We start from the raw sequence: 18,512 nt of genomic DNA on the forward strand, positions 1-18,512 counted from the left end.
GCTTCCTTCCTAACTTTTGGAAACACAGTGCCTCTATTATCAGTTGGCCGATGCACCCGCATCTTACCACAGCAGAAATATTAGAGACAAAAATAAATCAAGTCAAGAAAAATAATAATCTGATCTATCCTGGATAGTACTAGACGGTTTTGTGTGTCAACCTGACACAAGCTGGAGTTATCACAGATGGAGAAAACAAGATATTCCATGACAAAACCAAATTCACACAATACCTTTCCAGCCCTTCAAAGGATAATAACAGAAAAAAAAATACAAGGATGGAAACTATGCCCTAGAAAAAGCAAGAGAGTAATCCTTCAACAAACCTAAACGAAGACAGCCACAAGAACAGAATGCCAACTCTAACAACAAAAATAATAGGAAGCAACACTTATTTCTATCATAAAATAAATTTCTGTTGTTACCATTCACTGAGTTTATAGAAATTGGTTTTGGAAGCCTGGGAAATGAATAAATCTTCTAAAAAGTCCAGTTGGAATGAATATTCTTTTATGATAGATTACCCGACTCTCCTAACCTAGACAAAAGTACTTATTAATTTCTATTTTATACTTACTTATACTGTATTATACTTACATACATATTATATGTATACTTATTATTTCTGTATTATATTAAAGCATTTATTTAATTTTACATATTAAGTATTCATCTTTTCTTAAGCTTGTCCAGAATTTTATACTGTCCTTTACACAGTATTTTTAGTATAGTAGATGTCCAGCATTTATTAAATGAATTAATGACATCACAATATCAAGTGACACAACAATAATTGCTTTGAGTCATTTTTTAAGGCTTCTTTATTTGGTTCGTCTACCTAAGAGCTAAGCTGCATGCCATTAGAGCATCATCACGCTCATATGTCCTAGATAGTATTTCTACTATTTAAGTCAGATTATTATAGTTGGGCAAACACATCCCTCAGTGTGTGTGTGTGTGAGTGAGTGTACAAGCGCATGTATTATTGAGTGTGGAGAATAACATTATTTAGAGTCTTCAGAAAATATATTCATTTCTAATGCTGAGGATATTTAAAAGGACTCTAAAGACTTTTCTTCCATCCCTTGCTTATGGTGAAACTAAAAAATAATCAAATAGAGGCAATATAAAAGAATTTCAATTGATATTTGTGCTCCGTGAGCATTTAAGGATTTGAGTTCTTTTCAATGCTTTGATAATGAACATACCTTTGCAACTTTTTTCAAGATATACTTTATAATAGTAGTTATTTATCACTTGAAGTATCCTAGAAGTCAAATCAACAGATTTTAAACAAACCAAAAACAGATGAAGATATCTATAATTATCTATAATATATAGATATAATATATGTTATAGGTGTATTATATAATTATCTATAATTTGAAGAAGAGAAGAGATGGAGAAACTGCTGATGTTAACAGGCTTTGAATCAGAGATTGGCAAACTTTCTGCAAAGGTCCAAATTGTAAATGTTTTAGGCTCGTGAGCCATACTCTCTCTGTCATCACAACTCAACCTTGTCTTTGGAGTGAGAAAGCAGACACAGCCAATATGGAAACCAGTAGCTGTGGATACATTTCCATATATAAGTGTGGATGCCAAGATTTGAATTTCGTATCATTTCAGAAGACAAAATACTATTCTTTAAAAAAAAAAAAAAAAACTCTTAAAATACAAAACCACATGCAGGGATGACATCAGCATAAAGGTAAAAGAGCTAATTCCATGAGCCCTAGCAAAATCTGACCAAGTCAACTTTGTCAAAACTCTGGAAAATTGTAAGGTATTTGTAACAATCAAAAAAGGGAGGGTTTGGAGAGACAGCTCAGTGGGTTAAGGGCCTGCCACCCAAGCATGAGGACCTGAGTTCTGATCGCTGGAAAGTAATCAGGTCACTAGAACTCATTTGTCAGTCTAGACCATCTGTGAGCTCTGGAGTGGCTGACCAGCCTAGACCATCCATGAGCTCTGGAGGGGCTGGCCAGCCTAGACCATCTGTGAACTCTGGATTCAGTCAGAGTTCCAAAGGATATAGTAGACAGCAATAGAGGAAGAAAATAATTACTTCTGACCTCCTTCTACATATATGTACACCTATATGCATACTTGCAAACATGCATGAATATATACATCCACAACAAAGACAAACAGACACACAGAGACAGAGGGGGGGCATATACAGACAGAGAGCTAATCAAGACAAAATTCCTTGCAAATTTTAAATTATAATTTTTAAATTTTTAAATTACAATTTAATTTTTAAAATATTTTTATTAGGTATTTTCCTCATTTACATTTCCAATGCTATCCCAAAAGTCCCCCATACCGTCCCCCCACTCTCCTACCCACCCACTCCCACTTTTTGGCCCTGGCATTCTCCTGTACTGGGCCATATAAAGTTTGCGTGTCCAATGGGGCTCTCTTTCCAGTGATGGCTGACTAGGCCATCTTTTGATACATATGCAGCTTAATTTCTAGCGCTTCTGTTTGCCTTTCTACTGTCCCTCCATAGCACAGCAGTGGTACTTAAGAGGTAATCCTGCATGCCACTATGGGTTGTTCGCTATCTGGTTTGTGAGAGCAACTATGCAAGAATTGATTGTGTTTGCTTAGATCAGGTAGCCTACCTAAAAGACTTATAGAAGGCATTTGCTCCATTTCACTAACGCAGAATATTCTCACATGGAAATGGAAAACATTGCTCAAAAACAGCGAAGTAAACGGGCACGAGCACAGATTTGAACTAAACAATAAAAGAGTCAGCCGCAGATTTGGAATTAAAAGATGGTGAAAGTTCCTTTGGGAAATAAACACACTGAAGCACCCACAAGAACAGGAAATTCGGAAGCACTTGCGTCCAGCCAGGGCAGGATGCATGCTTAAAAGAAGAGCCACACATACTCTAGACCTTTGACTGATGTCAAGCTTTTCAGTAATAGAGAGTAAGGGCAGAGTCAGCACTGTCTTGTAAAGTCGCCTGCATGCCCCAGAAAGAAATCCTCAAAGACAAGGAGAGATTCTTTTCTTTTTCACTTTCCCTTCCTCCATTGTTTTCTTTTTTCTTCTTTGAATTGTTATTTTCCATTCTGCCATTCAAGAAAACTGCCAAAATAACTAAACATAAACCAAAGAAATATTACATACACACATAAATAATACAGATGTTATAAAATGTTCAGGAAAAACTTCACTAAACGAACAAGCAGCTGTAATCCACTAACAAGCTAGATAAAATTGCAAGCAAGGATGGAAGCATCCAACTTCTAGAAGTGCCATGTTATAATATTTAGTGTTTCATATTCACAACAGAAATCAATGTTATAGTGGAAAATGTATGGTCAAATTGCAGAATAATACATAGAAATGACCCTGAAAAGAACACTCATTGGACTTCCTGGACAAACATGTTACAATGCCTTTTACTAAACATGTTTAAGGAACTAAACAAAGCAAATTAAAGAAAATAGAACCACACTGTCTCAAAAGAGAGAGAGAGAGAGAGAGACTATTAACAGATACACAGACTACAAAGAGGAACCAAAGAAATCTGGAACTATATAACTGAAAATTTAAAAATTCACAGGAGTTTTATTGTAGGCTGAATGGGCAGTAAAATCCATCAGCAAACTTCAAAACAGATCATTTGAAATGATGAAGTTTTGGAATACAAAGTAAAACTGAATATTAATAAACAATGATTCCTAGGCTTATTGGACTCTACCCAGTGTGTGAGCTTGTAAATATTGAGCAATAGGCAGAGGAGAGATAAAAGAACATAAAAATAAAAGCGAGCATCCATCCCAGGAAACAGAATTAGGCAGCCAGCAATGGAGACAACGGGATCATTCTGAAGTATCAAAATTCTGAAGACACTAGAAAGCGATTTCATATAGGAGATGAAGCTGCTAGGCTAAAGGACAGAATGGAAGAAAGCATAATTCATTGGGAGGTTTGAATCAAGAAGTGGAAGGCATAAACAATGAAACAGAACATATTGCTAAAGGGAATTAAATCTAAACCAGGCAGAGAGACACCCACATGCATTCCTGTATTGGAGGATTGACAGTGAGTGTAACCCTAAGCAATGAGCAGCTTTAATGAGGTCACTTCTAAAATCCAACAGACTTCTTTATATTCTTAGCTGAAGATTGAAAGGCAATAAATAAATAAACAAAAATGTGAAATGGAATTCACAGTACATTTCCTGGGGGCAAAACTTTACACAAGATTATGTCATACAAAGCTGTGGGGTGATGGCTCAAAGACAGGTTTGTGAATTAATATAGTAGAACCGAGAGGGTAGAGGTAAGTCCTACTCCCTGTACTTACATGATTTCCAGAAATAAAACAAAAGAATACATCTGTCTGATAGAAAATACTGAGGTAACTGGACAATCTTCACACAACATGAAATTGAATCACCTACCTCACAATGAATGCAAAAGTCATTCAGTCGGAGCCATGACTTGCATTCAAGGCATAAAACTATAAAACAAAAGAGAAAACATAGGAGCAAGTCTACTTCGTGTTGGACTTCACATTGGATTCTTAGAAATAATGATACAAAACACATGACTAATAAAATAAAGTAGAATAGGGAAATTTGACTTGATTAAAGTTAGAAATTTATGAGTATTGATACACAGCCACCTAGAGAATGGTAGAGAATATTGGCCAATCATATGTTTAATTAGTACCTTTTATTCAGAATTATTATAAGAACTCATAAATCAACAATAAGACAAAACAGCTGTCAAAAAGTAGGCGGAACTGAACTAAAATCCAAAAAGACATGCTAATGGCCAAAAGTACACAAAAAAATGTTCAAACCAAGCAGTCATGGATGACACGCAAATTATAAACTGTAAACTACTTCGTAGCCCATAAGGTGGTTTTTATCCAATGAGAAATAACAACTCTTAGTGTCAATGTGGTGAAATGGGAATTCAGAATTGTTGGCAAGAATGTAAAATAGTGTGGCCACTTTGAAAAGCAATCTGGCAGGTATCCAGTAAGTTACACACAAAATTACCATATGACCCAGCCATTTCACCACTAGGAAAATATCCAAAAGAATTAAAAATATCAGCATGAATATTCATAGCACAGCTGCTCATGCTCACAGCAGCAATTCCCTTCCTTTCCCCCAGCAGAAGAAACTGAAAACAGAAGAGGTCAATATAGGTTCTATTGCTAAATCTAATCACCTAATAGCCAGCAATAGTCTTAAAATAATACAAGGTCAGCGGCAGAAGTTGATCACATGCCTGAGTCCTAGCAGAAGCCCTAGGAGGGGCTGATGAAGTGGGTCACAAGAAAGCTGAAATGCTACTGAAGCAGAGGCCACTGGAGAAAACGCAGAGCAAGGATCTAATTGAGAGTGGGGTCGGTACTAGCTGTGGCACCATTCCATGCCTTAGCAATCCAAGTGGAAGTTCTGAAAAGAGAAAACTGCAAGAATGATACCTGGATAGACTCAGTGCAGAAATCAATTGTCTTATCCCCGAAGCCACTGAGGATAGAGATAAAAACACAAATCCAGGTAAAAGATAAAAAAGATTAACCACATACAACTGACCATTTAAAATTATTCCCTGTAAATTATAAAGCTCCAAAGGAAGGGGGGAAAGCCCTTGACAAGAAATAAACTTTCTTAAAAATAAGGAACATATAGGAAAATGCCCTACCCCTAAAGGCACATAAGATGACTAAGGTTAAGCACAGGCTAAAAGACCTGAAAAGAGAGTTTCTATCCTGAGTCTCAGGTGGGCAGAAACCATGCTCAGCTGCTGAGGGGGAGGAACATAAAGTCCTTCTCAAAGGCATAGGTGTCTAGGGTGTGCTGAAAGCTGAGGATGCAGTAGGAATACAGAGGAAAATGTTCCTTTATTCCACACCTCCCCATAATCACAGAGCAATGGTGATCGTCAGTCAGTAACAGGAAGGATGTGTTGGACTGACCAGCTACCACAGGAGGCACCCAGGTGCCTTCTGGCAGCAAAACACTAATACTTTTATTCCCTAGTTTCTTTCATTTCATTTATTTATTTACTTATTTTTGAGACAAGATCTGCCTGCATAGCTAGCTGACACTAAACTCAGCAATCTCCCTGCCTAGCCATGTGGTGGGTTTTAAAGCATATGCCATAGCTGGCTTCCATCATTATTGTATATATAAGGTCAACTGTTCAGTGAAGAGTTACTAAAAACAAAAGCCTACTCCCATAAAAATGTTCTTTTGTTTTGTTTTGTTTTTTAATTGGTCTACTGTCTAGAGATAAGGGGAAAACCATACAAAGGTATTCCATAAATGAAAACTTTATATCAATAGTCTAATGACTAACACATGAAAGGTTCTCTCTTTTTCTCTTTCTCCTTCCCTGACTTTCCTCCCCAGCTTACTCTTCACACTTTGTCAATTTACTACAAGATGGACTCTAACCATAACTTACCTAAGGTCTAAAACAGCCAGACAGAGATTGACACCTCCAAAACTATGAGCCATGATTTAAACTTTTAATCTCCTTAAAAGTTCACCGTACCAGACATTTGATTACAGTAATAGAAAGCTAAAAAGATTTCTATTAAAAACAAATGAGAACTTTAAAATGGGAGAGAGTATAATACCTAGTGTTCTAGTTAGAAGACCAGAGCACTTGTGTAGTATGCACAAGGCCCAGGGTTCAATCCACATTGCCAAAAATGAATTTAAAAGGATATGAAAATATCACCATGAATGTCAAATGTTACTTATTGAGGTTCTATTGGGAAATGGAAAGGACACCAAGCAAAGTATTTGGGGTGAAAGCAGTGCATACTATGCAAGTTCTTTTTTTTATATATTTTTTATTAGGTATTTTCCTTATTTACATTTCCAATGCTATCCCAAAAGTCCCCGATACCCTCCCCCTCCACTCCCCTACCCACCCACTCCTAATTTTTGGCCCTGGCTTTCCCCTGTACTGGGGCATATAAAGTTTGCAAGTCCAGTGGGCCTCTCTTTCCAGTGATGGCCAACTAGGCCATCTTTTGATACATATGCAGTTAAGAGTCAAGAGCTCCGGGTACTGGTTAGTTCATAATGTTGTTCCACATATAGGGTTGCAGATCCCTTTAGCTCCTTGGGTACTTTCTCTAGCTCCTCCATTGGGGGCCCTGTGATCCATCCAATAGCTGACTGTGAGCATCCACTTCTGTGTTTGCTAGGCCCCGGCATAGTCTCACAAGAGACAGCTACATCTGGGTCCTTTCAGCAAAATCTTGTTAGTGTATGCAATGGTGTCAGAGTTTGGAAGCTGATTATGGGATGGATCCCCGGATATGGCAGTCTCTAGATGGTCCATCCTTTCGTCACAGCTCCAAACTTTGTCTCTGTAACTCCTTCCATGGGTGTTTTGTTCCCAGATCTAAGAAGGGGCAAAGTGTCCACACTTTGGTCTTCGTTCTTGAGTTTCATGCGTTTAGCAAATTGTATCTTATATCTTGGTGGAATCACCATGCCTAACCTAAAGCTGTACTACAGAGCAATTGTGATAAAAACTGCATGGTACTGGTATAGTGACAGAAAAGTAGACCAATGGAACAGAATTGAAGACCCAGAGATGAACCCACACACCTATGGTCACTTGATCTTTGACAAGAGAGCTAAAACCACCCAGTGGAAAAAAAGACAGCATTTTCAACAATTGGTGCTGGCACAACTGGCAGTTATCATGTAGAAGAATGGGAATTGATCCATTCCTATCTCCTTGTACTAAGGTCAAATCTAAGTGGATTAAGGAACTCCACATAAAACCAGAGACACTGAAACTTATAGAGGAGAAAGTAGGGAAAAGCCTCGAAGATATGGGTATGGGGGGAAAATTCCTGAATAGATCAGCAATGGCTTGTGCTGTAAGATCAAGAATCGATAAATGGGACCTCATAAAGTTGCAAAGCTTTTGCAAGGCAAAAGACACCGTCAATAAGACAAAAAGACCACCAACAGATTAGGAAAGGATCTTTACCTATCCTAAATCAGATAGGGGACTAATATCCAATATATATATATAAAGAACTCAAGAAGGTGGACTCCAGAAAATCAAATAACCCCATTAAAAAATGGGGCTCAGAACTGAACAAAGAATTCTCACCTGAAGAATACCGAATGGCAGAGAAGCACCTGAAAAAATCTTCAGCATCCTTAATCATCAGAGAAATGCAAATCAAAACAACCCTGAGATTCCACCTCACACCAGTCAGAATGGCTAAGATCAAAAATTCAGGTGACAGCAGATGCTGGCAGGGATGTGGAGAAAGAGAAACACTCCTCCATTGTTGGTGCGATTGCAGGCTTGTACAACCACTCTGGAAATCAGTCTGGCGGTTCCTCAGAAAATTGGACATAGTACTACTGGAGGATCCCGCAATACCTCTCCTGGGCATATATCCAGAAGATGTTCTAACCGGTAAGAAGGACACGTGCTCCACTATGTTCATAGCAGCCTTATTTATAATAGTCAGAAGCTGGAAAGAACCCAGATGCCCCTCAACAGAGCAATAGATAGAGAAAATGTGGTATATTTACACAATGGAGTACTACTCAGCTATTAAAAAGCATGAATTTATGAAATTCCTAGGCAAATGGATGGACCTGAAGGGCATCATCCTGAGTGAGGTAACCCAATCACAAAGGAATTCACACAATATGTACTCACTGATAAGTGGATATTAGCCCAGAAACTTAGGATACCCAAGATATAAGATACAATTTGCTCTGGTGTTCTAACGAGAATACTTGACTACTTGAGGGAGAATGGGAAAGGGACATTTATTTAAAAACATACATGAAAAGAGTCTTCCAGAAGGAATGTATTAGTTAAGAGGAAAATGCATCGCCAATGGGAAAAACGTAGTTTAGGAGAGAGGAGGGCTCAGGCTAGGGAATAAAAATCAATCCAATTTCCTGTGTTTAGGCAGACTTGCATGGACTGCCTGCTATTTCCCAAAGTGTGTCTCCCCAAGCAGCGCAATTTAGTTCTGTTTGTTGTTTTCAGGATTCTCAAGTCTCAGTTCTATCAAGTCGAATAGGCGGCGCCAAGATATATAAAACAAAAGGCAAGAAAGTCTCCAAGGGACCGGGGTGCTGCAACTGGCTGTGTTTTCCCCGTGCCTGTAATTTTGCTCTGCTTTGGTTTTGCCAATTACACATTTAAACATAGAAACGTCCCACTAAAGAAAGCAGCGTCAGTATCTACATTGTTTCTAATGACTTGCTACTAAGTATCTTCAGTTCTTAATTCGGGGTCAGGTCCTTGTGTAATTATTGATTTCACATCGGAGCTCTTCACTCGCATATCCATGCCCCATCGCACTATTTAAAACTGTGATCCTATAAGCTACTTTCACAGCATTCTAATAATATTACACACACTCTCTCTCTATTTCCATCTCTATCTCCCCTCCCTCTCTCCCTCTCCTCCCACCAAGTACTCATGTTTTATCTCAATATAGAGCATTATCATAAGGCATAATCTACGTGTTAGACTATCAAAGATAATTCTCAACCATTCATTCATTGATCACACATTTATTTAAAGCCTGCTTTTATATATAGTCCTACCTTTTCCTCAATAGTCAATGACTATCAAACCATGTTTTTGGTTTTAATCAGTTGAACTTAGTGAACTAGAAATAGCAAGCAAGCTGGCATTTAACTCCAAACAAAAGGAGTATATCAGCATTACTTCCTAAATTAGATTACATACTAAGTAAACAGAACACATTGCTCTCCTTCGAAGGAAGAAATGATAATGGAGAGGAAATGCCAGCTTGCTTGTGATTTCATTAATAATCTTGACACTCAATTGCAAATTTAGGAGCCATGGCTTTTTTTTTAAAAGCGTGTTTTTCTCCCTCCAACTCAAAAAACAACAAAAAAAAATGACAGTAATTTTGACAGGTGATAGATTTATTGTCCTAATCTAAATGTTGCTGGGTTTCACACCTCTCTTTTCTTCGAACACTGACCACTGTCTCCTCTACAGGACTGGTGATTAGAGGGTTGTCTATAGCAGTCCCTTTGGGGACACTCAGGGGAAAGCTCTGTCCAGTGTTATTAGTGAAAACAATATTCTTGAGAAAACGTTTACAATACCTTGATAACAAAGCTAAACCTATGATTGATGAATAACAAGCATAGAAAACATAATGCATATTCCATAGAATAATTATTCCTCTGAGATTGATTTTCTTGAGTGTTCAGTGATCACTAATATTGGTCTATCCACACTGATTCTCCTGACTACTATAGGCCTTGACGCCTGGCTCTTAGCCCCCACTTCTTTTTAAGAATGAGCTGCTTTTAATATAAGTTTTTCATTGTAGATTTTTGAGTCTCTAGCTAAAATGACTCAATTCAAGCACACTTATATATACACACCATGACAACTGTGCATTTGTAATACAAGCATCATAAAATTCACATCTGTGAAAATAGGTCATAGGTAAATTCATTGAATTAGAAGACAAAATTTCTTCCATAAACCAGCATAAAATCTCTTCCATCAACTTTTTTATTTCTGTAGAACTATTGTTTTACTAGCATATATTATATAAAAGAATCTAGAATTTTTGAGTGTTTTAGTTGTTGTAACAGTCTGGTTATTTTTTAAAATAATATTACTAACTTGAATTTTTTGAGTTCTATATCTGATTAGAAGACTATACACCCTCATCCAAACTCAGATGATGACTGCAATTCTAAAGTCAAGAGGTAATTGTTTCCCAAAACATTTTCCTTTCTCTTTCTCCTCTTCTTTGTGCTTATTCTTCCATGAGCCATCTGAAGAAATGGAGGAAGAGATATTAGAATTGCAGCTTAGGGCCTAGTCTATGATGTTATTCTATGCACCCAGAAGTTTTTGAAGTTTGGGTGATAATTGGAAACATAATTTATACAATCCCATTCTGCTATAGTTTCTTAGACATAGTTTGTATAGAAAACACAGGAAAGAGATAAGAAATAATATGGGCATATCTGAGTCCCCAACAAAATGCAATCAAAATAACTCTAATTTAATCACCATTGACTCCTTTACTTTCCATAATAAGTATCAAGTATTGCTGGACACATTAGAGTATTAAAATCAAAGTATCCCACACGATGAACATGTACTCTGACACAGCAGAGAAAAAGCTTACACTGTAACGAGTCCTTTCTATGAGTTTGATGGGTGACTTGTCTCTATGATGTGGAAGGATAAATAACTCGGAATGCAAGTAGAGGTCATTCAGGAAAGTTAACTTCAGTCCTCTTCTCAAACAGAGCACAACCTTCCTGTCACTCTCTAAAGAGCTATAAACAATCAATACATGACTGGAAAGAGAAATTAGCTTTCACTAGGTGCGATCCTCCCCCACACCCATTGGTTATAAAATACTAAGTGGTCAGCCTTAGAAATATATTCATGCACATATTGAAAGGAATCAAGAGGCTGTTTTCATGCTTACTCATTTGTGCATATGTTACAACAATGATTTTTTTTAAAAAGACATTGTGAATTTGGGAAAGAACATGATGAGATAGACATGAGAAGTAAAGAGAGGAAGAGAGATGGATTATGAAATTATATTTAATTAAAGAAAAAGGACATCAACCCACCCACAAAACCTTCAATCCAAAATTTGTCCAGCTTACAGGATGAACAGGGGTGGAGATTGATGGAACAGCCAACCAATGACTGCCCCAACTTGAGACTCATCAAATGTGAGAGCCAGCCCCTGATGGATAGTGATCCATTATACTCTTCTATGCTTGCAGACAGGAACCTTGCATAACTGTCTCTCCTGAGAGGCTTAATTCAGCAGTGGATGGAAACAGATATAAAGACCCACAGGCAAACATCATCTGGAGCTTGGGAGTCTTGTGGAAGAGTAGGGGATAGAACTGAGCGATCTGGAGTGGTCAATAACACCACAAGACTCAAAGAGTCAAAACTAGCCTGAGCCCATGGAGGCTCACATAGGATGAATTGCCAACCAAAGAGCATGCAGGGACTAGTAGTCATAGACTCACTACACATTTGTAGCAGATGTGTAGCTTGGTCTTCATGTGGGTTCCCTAACAATTAGAGTGAAGGCTGTTTCTAACTCTTTTGCCTTCTGTTGGATTCCTTTCCCCTAACTTTCTGCCTGGCTGGGCCTCAGTGGGCGAGAATGTTCTTAGTCCTACTGGGATTGGATGCCCCAGGGTGGGGTGGTACCCAAGAGGGGCTCCTTCTTTTCTGAAGAGAAAGGGAGGAGATGATGGGGAATTTGTTAGGGTGGGACAGGAGGAGAGGGAAAAGGGGCCTATGATCATGATGTAAAATGAGTAAATAAATAATGAAAACAAAAGGAAATCAGGAAAAATGTTCAGTAAATTATTTATTATCAAGTTATTGAATATCTAGTTCTCATGCTGGAAGATACAGATTCAATTTTAAATGAGATAAGGGTACAAAGGTTACTACTAATAGAACCATTAGAGTTTCATTAACCTTTAGAGTTAGAAGTAAAAGAAATATATAAAAAGAATCATAATTTAAACATTTGTCTTTGAAGAGATTCAGAGAACTCTGGAAACACTGGGAGAAATCACTGCATGTCTCTAGTTCCTACTTTTTAAAAAAAATGCTCTTCAGATAATTTCAGTAAAATCATTTAGAATAGTTTGCAGCAACAGTTTTATGGCATGTATATTTTCAAAGAAGAGAATTACTAAAACTAAATTGAGTCCGTAGCGATGAAGAAAGAGAAATAGGGTTAGTAACTCACTACAGTAAGACAATTTTAAGTCAAGTTCTTTCCCGCATTTTATTGAGTATTTATGTTTATAGTCATCTTTCTAACAAACTCCACTCTTGTATCTTCATATTTACTTTGTAGGAAAATAAAGTAACATATTTCTATGTCCTGATACTTCATTAGTCTTCTCTTCATGATACATTATAGCCAGAAAATCAGACTTTATTTTCCTTTGTTATGCCGATTAAATATAATAGACATCCATAGGTATAATTTCTAGAACACAGTGTTCTCTCCCTACCCATGGGAACTATCCTAGCTGTCTGGTTGCTTCATAGTCTACTCTAGCTATTGCAGCTCAAAGGAAATGATTAGTCTCTGTTTGGGAATTCTGTCTTTTTAGGGAGAAATGAAATACATGTTTGTTGATGTAAGTTCAAGCTGCTTTGTTTCCCATGGGTATTTGGAGACATATTTCTCAATGCTATTATTCTCGGGCTAAGTTTGATGATATTTCAAAAAAATGTAATTGGAATTTTCTTTCTGTTGCCTCTAAGGAACCATTTGGTTGTATATCACAGACTAAATGAGCCCATTTAAAAGAAAAGCTCCAGTATTCCATTTATTGTTATTCTCAAAGTGGTTGCTAAATGATATTTTCCTTTTTGTATGTTCAATACAGAAATGACATATATTCAAATTCCTTTTTTTGTCTGCTCAGTACACAAATGACATATATTCAGTTTTTCCTGTTTCTTAACTGGCATCTTAAGCAACCAAACACAATAAACTGTAACTGTAATGCTGCAGACATGAGTGGAATTGTCAGTCAGACACTGTTCATTTACATTCATCTTTTATCACATCTCTGACAACATTCTTGCCATTTTCTGGAGAATTGACTAGCAAGTTCTTGATTCTGGGACTGTTCCTTACACAGCAGCTGGATGCCTGGGCCTTTGTTCAGCCTTGTTGGCACATTTTTCCCAATCCCTTCGATTCTCACATCATTCTGGATGGTGTCAGTTACGTTAGACACCATCCTGCCTCTAGCTACATCCATATTTCTTACATTTTCCTAAAACTCGTATGTTTTTAAACCCTACATTGCTATGCCAATATAAATGGTAGTTGATACAATTATTTTTATTATTGTTGTTAATTCAATAATAAAAACTGAGTGTGAATATATGCTAGGCACTTTTCTAAGATTGGGTTTCAAGAGTGAACAAATTACATGAAAGGTTCTGGTTTCTTTCTCTTAGGAAGAAACAGAAAATAAATGCTAAGTAGAATAATAAAGTATATTATATGTAATTGTACCATTGAGACAAGCAGCCCTGCAGGTATGGGAATGAAAGAAGACAACAACTAAAGAGAGAGAAGCTTTTTGAAATCACTGGGCTTCTGTGAGATGGTGACATTTGAACAGAGACCTTACAGAGATAAACGAAGTTGCCTTGAGAATGTATTGCTCTGGAGTATACTGCAGAAGGAAACTATACCTGAAAGCTCTGCGATTTTGAGGGGCCTCGCATGATGGGAAACCCACCAGGACACCATCTTGTCTGGAATAGACTCAGTGAAGGAGAGCAGCAGCCATGGGAGCAGAGAGGAATCAGAGAATCAGTTTACATAAGCCATGCAGCCCAGTGTGGCGTGTGCTTTAGTCTACATATCATGAAACCTTTTGTGCAGAAGAGAGACACGATCTGACCTGTGCTTAATGGGATGAGCCTGGCTGTTTGGGGAAGAATGTGCTATGGGGAGAAAAGAACGAAAACAGTGATAGTATTTAAGAGATGGGTGAAATGATCGAAAGAAAGCATCACTGTGGCTGAGTTTGAGCCAGCTGCAGCTAGGAGGGGTGAGAATGCTCATGCTATGAATAGAGACAATGTAGTCCTCTGAAGAAGTGATATGGGGTAAATTTTGACAAATTAATAATGAGGATGACTCCAAGATCTTTGGCTTCACCAGGAATTTTCAGAAGAATGTAACCATCAAAAATGGTCACTATTGGAGGGGTGTTTTTAATTGCCTCATTTCCAGGTCTAATGCATTTTAGCTCATCCTTGGCTTGCTTCTTGTCTTCAACAATACAACGCAGCAAAGAACAATTTTTTAAACACATAAAAAAATATATACTTCTGTTGAACATTCTGGAATACCATAAAGGAAGAAGCAGAAGTCTCCCCAAGAAACACAGCCTAGCTGTTTTACCCAGAATTGAAGTCCAACTTTTCTGTGTTGTTTTTCTTTCTTTCTTTTTTTCTTTGTGTTTTTTATTATTGGTTGTTTGGGTGGGTGGGTGGGCGGGTGGTTTGTTGGTTGGTTAGTTGGTTGGTTGGTTGGTTGGTTGGTTAGTTGGTTGGTTAGTTGGTTGGTTTTGATGTGGGGTTTGGAGTTTGGGTTTGAGACAGGGTCTCAGTATGTATCCCAGGCTAGTTTAACCTCCTACCTCCCAAGTTAGTTTACAGACTTGCACCACCACACTTTTAGAACTTTTCTTTAAAATCTCAACTAGCATTACAACATTCATGACCTACAATCATATGTCTTTTAAGCTGATATCAGCTAACAACTTCATTCACACTTCACAATAGTTGAAGAAATGCTGAGAGATACAGCTAGAAAGAGCCTATTCAACTGTTGTTTAAAAACCTGGGAGTCACAGGGCTAGAGATTTTCCCAGGATTATAAGAATCACTGGGACAAGGAATGACACAAGGTCTCCTGTTTCCTAGATCAGGGCTTGTTTACATATATTTGCCTAAGAACCCTACATGGGACAGTAGTGATGCTAAAGATGGGAGTTACTTCAAGCTTACAGGTATGAATCAGACTAAGTATGGTGATACACACTTGTAAGCTAGCACTCAGGAAACTGAGCCAAGTGGATCCTGAACTACATGGTGAGCTCAAGGCCAGCATGAACTGTAGAACAAAATCCTTTCTCCAGAACATAAAAAGGAAGAAAGAAAAGACAAAAGGATAATAAGTAATAAGGGGCCAATACCACTTGAAGGCACCCCATCTGTGTGTGCATTCTTATCTCATTAGTACAAGAACTTCTCCCGCACTCCTAACTTTTCTAGCACATTTCCCTTTGAGCCTCTTTACACAGCAATTCTCAAGACTCTCTTCTCTGAATGAGAGACAAAGCCTCACCATTGAGCCTAGATCTCCACCCCCCCTCCCCCTGCCTCTCTATATCACTTGTGATCAACTCCATCTGTAGCAAGTTAAAAAAAGAAATAAAAGAAAAGGAAATTTGGGGACAGGGACTACCTAACGCCAAATAAATAAATAGGTAGTATATGTAATGGTGTATGACCACAACAGCAGCTATAAGGGCATATTTTAGAGACAGGGCTGGGCATGCGGATACCCTGAATCCTGTAGGTGACTTTCACACTGTACCCATTTCCAATGATTTCTTTTGCATTTTATTATTGTCATTTGGTCTACAGAAGAAAGAATGATTCTTTGATCTTGTAGGTTTAAATCTCTTCTGAGTGTGATTTAAAACCTCTTGCAACAACCAATCAGGCACCCACATTCCCTCAAGAAATTGAAGGATATTAAATTGCAGATACAAAGGTAGACTAAATTATTACATCAAAAATTTGGTATCTTCTACAAATGACTGATATTACCAAATTTAAAACTCTGAAATAATACAAAAAGTGATAGTGCATGCTTTAATCCCAGCACTCAGAAAGCAGAGACAGGTGGCTCTCTGTCAATTTAAGGCCAGCCTAGGCTATGGAGTAAGTTCCAGGGCAGGCTGGACTACACAAAGAAACCAATCTCTAAAAGAAAAAAGAAAAAAAAACAGTAACAAAAACAAAAGCCTCTGAAATAACTTTAAAAAATGAAACATTTTTGTTTTTTTGAGATCATACTTCTCTTTAATTAGAGCAAAAACATATGACACAAAAATTATATGTAACATTTATTTACATCTAAAAAACCATGAGGAGGTTTTCTCTCTCTCTCTCTCTCTCTCTCTCTCTCTCTCTCTCTCTCTCTCTCTTTTGAGCTAGGGTCTCACCATGCAGTGCTAACTGACTTGGAACTTCCTATGCAGACTATAATGGCTTCAAAATTACAGAGCTCCACCTATCTCTTCCTCCAGAGTTCTGGTGTTAAAGACATGCTCAACCAAACATATAAATTTTTCCATCATTCATTTAGAAATTTTACATTTGTAAAGTACTTTGTTGACCCAGTAGTCACTACAAAAATATTCCATTAAATCATATTTAAAATCTCATCATAAAAGAAAGAAGAGAAGAAAACTTAAGTAATTAAATGGTCTTAAGGGAGAGATGCTTCAGTCAATCAGCGGCGTTTCCTAAATGCACATCTGTATTCAACTGACTAGAAACACATTCATAAATATTCTAGTCCACACAAGATGTATCTTTTGTAATCAGTGTAATGATCACTGATACTTGGGTTTTAATTTAAGTGGTTGATTAAATATTTCATTTCTGCCAACATAACCATTATAAGTAATCTCGCATAATGAGGTAAGTTCATGCTTTTTAGGTTAATTACAATATATTTCATTCAAACAAAAGGAAACTGAATAATTGTTCTGCACAGGAGAAAATACACATCAAAGCAGTAGAACTCTTTGATCATTTGTGTGTGTGTGTGAGAGAGAGAGAGAGAGAGAGAGAGAGAGAGAGAGAGAGAGAGAACAGGGAAAATACCACTTCACACACCTTTGTAAAGTATGGAAAACCATGTTTGTTCTAGATGTTTGGAGCTGGCAAAACATCCTGTTGTATTATTTGGATTGTACGTGTGTTCTCATACGTGAGTAATTTTTCTTCAGAGAATCAAAATAGAGGTTAAAAATGTGGCTCCAGAGAGTGATTCCTAGATGTGATTTTATATTTCCACATGGTTTATAGAGTGATTTCCTAACATGTACAATACCTACCCACCACCACATATCCCAAGTGCTGTGATGCATGCCTTTAAACCTGAAGTATGGGAAATGAAAACACAAAAATAAAAAAAAAAGAAATCCCCGGGCGTGGTGGCGCACGCCTTTAATCCCAGCACTGAAGAGGCAGAGGCAGGTGGATTTCTGAGTTCGAGGCCAGCCTGGTCTACAAAATGAGTTCCAGGACAGCCAGGGCTACACAGAGAAACCCTGTCTCGAAAAACCAAAAAAAAAAAAAAAAAAAAAAAAAAAAGAAATCAATTCTCAGCTACATCAAGAGTTTGAAATCAGCCCAGGATACACCTTGTATTTTGAAAAAAAGTATCAAAGTATAATTAGATATATGATAGATATTTTATTTCAATAACTAATTTTAAGATTAAAATTTTGTTATGTATATGTGAGGGAGAGTATGTGTACCTGTGAGTTCAAGGACCCACAGAGTCCAGAAGAGGGCATAGGTCTCCTAGAGCTGGAGTTACAAGTTGTGAGCCTTCCAGCCTGGGTTCTGAAAACCAAAATTGGATCCTCTGCAATAGCATTATGTACTCCTAACCAGGGAGCCACTCTTTAACCCCATTAGATTTTTTTCTTTTTATGAGAGCTCTTAAAACTTCCCCAAACATCACCTTGCAGTTCTGGAATTCTTAACCTATCTGACTACTGAGAATCAAAATAGAAGCTAACTTGCTTGAGGTCTATAGCATAGTTATGGAAATTAGTTAATTGCCTGCCCTTCATCCCAAGAGTTTCAGGCCTGGTCCTTCATCATTTCAGTTTC

This window comes from Mus musculus, chromosome 10, assembly GCF_000001635.26.
Source record: "Mus musculus strain C57BL/6J chromosome 10, GRCm38.p6 C57BL/6J".
NCBI classification, from domain to species: domain Eukaryota; kingdom Metazoa; phylum Chordata; class Mammalia; order Rodentia; family Muridae; genus Mus; species Mus musculus.